This window comes from Perca flavescens, chromosome 22 (genome assembly GCF_004354835.1).
Source record: "Perca flavescens isolate YP-PL-M2 chromosome 22, PFLA_1.0, whole genome shotgun sequence".
Classification (NCBI taxonomy): Eukaryota; Metazoa; Chordata; class Actinopteri; order Perciformes; family Percidae; genus Perca; species Perca flavescens.
The window spans coordinates 2959244-2962533 of record NC_041352.1 but is presented as its reverse complement, the minus strand read 5'-3'; positions in this window follow the sequence as shown (position 1 = coordinate 2962533).

The window sequence follows — 3290 nt, the reverse complement described above, 5'->3', positions numbered from 1 at the left end:
TCTCATGCCATTTCTTCTTCTGCGTTTTTCTTCATAACATATCATATCTGCCCCCTAGTGGACCCATTGACATATATATATATATATATATATATATATATATATATATATATATATATATACATATATATATATATATATATTCTCCGGTTTGACACCCCCAAACCATACATATGTCAATGGGTTGTGTTTTTTACTGATTTCCACTTAGAAGCGTGTTTTGGTGGGATTAATTTAATACTTAAGATAAAATAAGATAAAATATACTTCATTAATCCCATATTGTGGAAATTCCTGTGCTTCAGTAGCTCAAAAGAAGAAAAAAATGTACAAAAATACACATTTAATAGACACAGGAGAAAAAATATACAGAAAGTATTATAAGAAATAGAAAAATAGAATTAGTTATAATAATAATAATAATAATAATAATAATAATAATAGTAGTAATACAAACATATTTACACAATAAATACCCTTATATAAACCGACAGTGTATATACACAGACATACAGATGAGTAAGGTGTGGATGAATAGAAATGACACATTGCACAGTTGGAAGTAAGACAGAGTAATAAATAAATAAATATGCATAGTGAAGAATATTGTCCAGTGATGGCTCATATTGCAGAAACAGCTAGCAGTGCTACATTATGATGTTGTATTAAAGAGTCTGACTGCTACTGGAATGAAGGACCTGCAGTACTGCTCCTTCTTGCACTGAGGGTGCAGCAGTCTGCTGCTGAAGGAGCTGCTCAGGGAACTCCCAGTCTCATGTGGGTGTGAGAGGTGTTGCCAGAGCCCGTCTACGGAGAGCCTGTTCACTTCCTAGCCCCATTTTACCGAATTTAGTTGCCGTTCCACTGGGGGCGATCACAGGCGAATGCAAAATTAATGGGACTCTATGGAGCTAGATGGCTAAATGTGTCTCTTTCACCTGACTGTCATTGAGAAATCTCAGATTTGATTGTAGTTTTTGCAAGTTCAACATGGATCACATAGATCAAAAGTTAAATGAACGAGTACTTATGTCCTTTTGATTTCTTACAGGTTGAGTCATTGTTGCCCATAACACGCTAGCATTCTGCTAATGAATGCTGATTGGTCAGTGAAGGACCGATTACGACCAGAAATCCCGCTTGACAGCATCCGAAGCAGAACCAGAATGTCAGAGTGACTATTTTGGCGTGGTCTTTAAAACATATGCAAACCTCTTTCTAGCATGTGTATTTACAGGGATAGTAACTTGTCAGCTGTGTTGTATTGACAGGGAGAGTCTAACCTGTCAGCTGTGTTGTATTGACGGGGAGAGTCTAACCTATCAGCTGTGTTGTATTGACGGGGACAGTCTAACTTGTCAGCTGTGTTGTATTGACAGGGAGAGTCTAACCTGTCAGCTGTGTTGTATTGACGGGGACAGTCTAACCTATCAGCTGTGTTGTATTGACGGGGACAGTCTAACCTATCAGCTGTGTTGTATTGAAGGGAGAGCCTAACCTGTCAGCTGTGTTGTATTGACGGGGACAGTCTAACCTATCAGCTGTGTTGTATTGACAGGGAGAGTCTAACCTATCAGCTGTGTTGTATTGACAGGGACAGTCTAACCTGTCAGCTGTGTTGTATTGACAGGGAGAGTCTAACCTATCAGCTGTGTTGTATTGACAGGGAGAGTCTAACCTATCAGCTGTGTTGTATTGACAGGGAGAGTCTAACCTGTCAGCTGTGTTGTATTGACAGGGAGAGTCTAACCTATCAGCTATGTTGTATTAACAGGGAGAGACTAACCTGTCAGCTGTGTTGTCGATGCCTCGAGAGAACAAAGGAAGCGACTCGGAGCTTGCCGTAAAGCAGTATCTCCGGCCGTATATGTGGATGACATCATTGACATTTTAAAAGGTTTTTTAGAACAAAAAAGCGACTTTAAAAAATCTAACACCCAGCAGTGTGTATTTTCTTAGCCTCCCCTTTCAAATGCAACATTCAAATTACTAGACAAAAAATTATATCCTGAGAAAAGTGGATTTTGAGGGGTATAGCTCCATAGACCTGCATTCATTCTGCACTCGCTTGTGAGTGCCCTCGTGTGGAACCAGCGTGGAACTGCAACCAGGAGACACATTATAAGTGGATGGCCTGGGTGATCCTCCCCCAGCAAATTTTTGAATGTCAAATACCTAATTTCCTGCATTCTGCTGATTTCTATGCAACAATTTGTACCTTTTCTGCATTAATTTATGGTCTTTATTCATGTAAAGGAAAAAAATGTTCTCCTTATTGTTCAAAACTTTCTCACGTGTTCATCACGTGTTTCCGGATGTTTTTTGTTAGGAATCATGTTGCCTACACCTTAATAACAAATCTGTTAGAGAATAAAACCATGTTAAAGCCAGAAGCTCCAAAGTTTACATAAATCACACCTTTATTTTTCATGCTCCTGCTGTGTTCTTTAACCAACCCCCCCCCCCCCTCCCGATGAAGCAAAGTACACCCAGTTTTCCGTACATGTTTTGAGCCCCTTGAACAGCTATTTTGACTTCTTTTGGGGAGTGGGTTCTCTTTCATATGTTTTAAAGGGGGGACACATCTATCACTTCTAAATATTGGGGGGGGGGGGATATCCCCTGCACCTCTTCTAAATCTAAGCCTATGATTCTAGCCAAATTTGACCTTCATAAAATGAAATTCTTACATTCAATCAAACAGATATAAGCATTTTCAAACGCTATCATATCTAAAAACCTGTAATAGCAAATGACTGTGAACAAAACTATTGCTTTATGCAAACTCTTCAATATTATACCTTAGGGAGTAAATACCTTGTGTGTGTTCATATATTTTGTTATTTTCTTTTACTTTATCTCTTCATGCATTTGCCTCTATTTGACTCATATGCATTTGTCTATACTGTACTGCAATTTTTTAAAACATGTATTATGATTATGAAATTATGGGCGCTGAACATCAGCTCCCTCATCAACAAAAGCACAGCAGAGGCTGTACATCCTGCGCCAGCTGAAGAAGTTCAACCTGTCGAAGATGATGGTGCACTTCTACACTGCCGTCAGGAGGCTGCGGTCCATCAGGACCAAAACCTCTCGACATAAAAACTGTTTCTTCCCCTCTGCAGTCATCTTCATTAACAAGGCCCAGGACCCCCACTTCCCCGCTTCTCTTCATAGTCGTCAGATTAATCTATCATATAATCAAAATAGAGGGAGGCAGGCCAATGCATTGTTGTTGTCATTACTTAGAATTCCTCATGGGGGCGACAGAAACTACGCAGTATAGC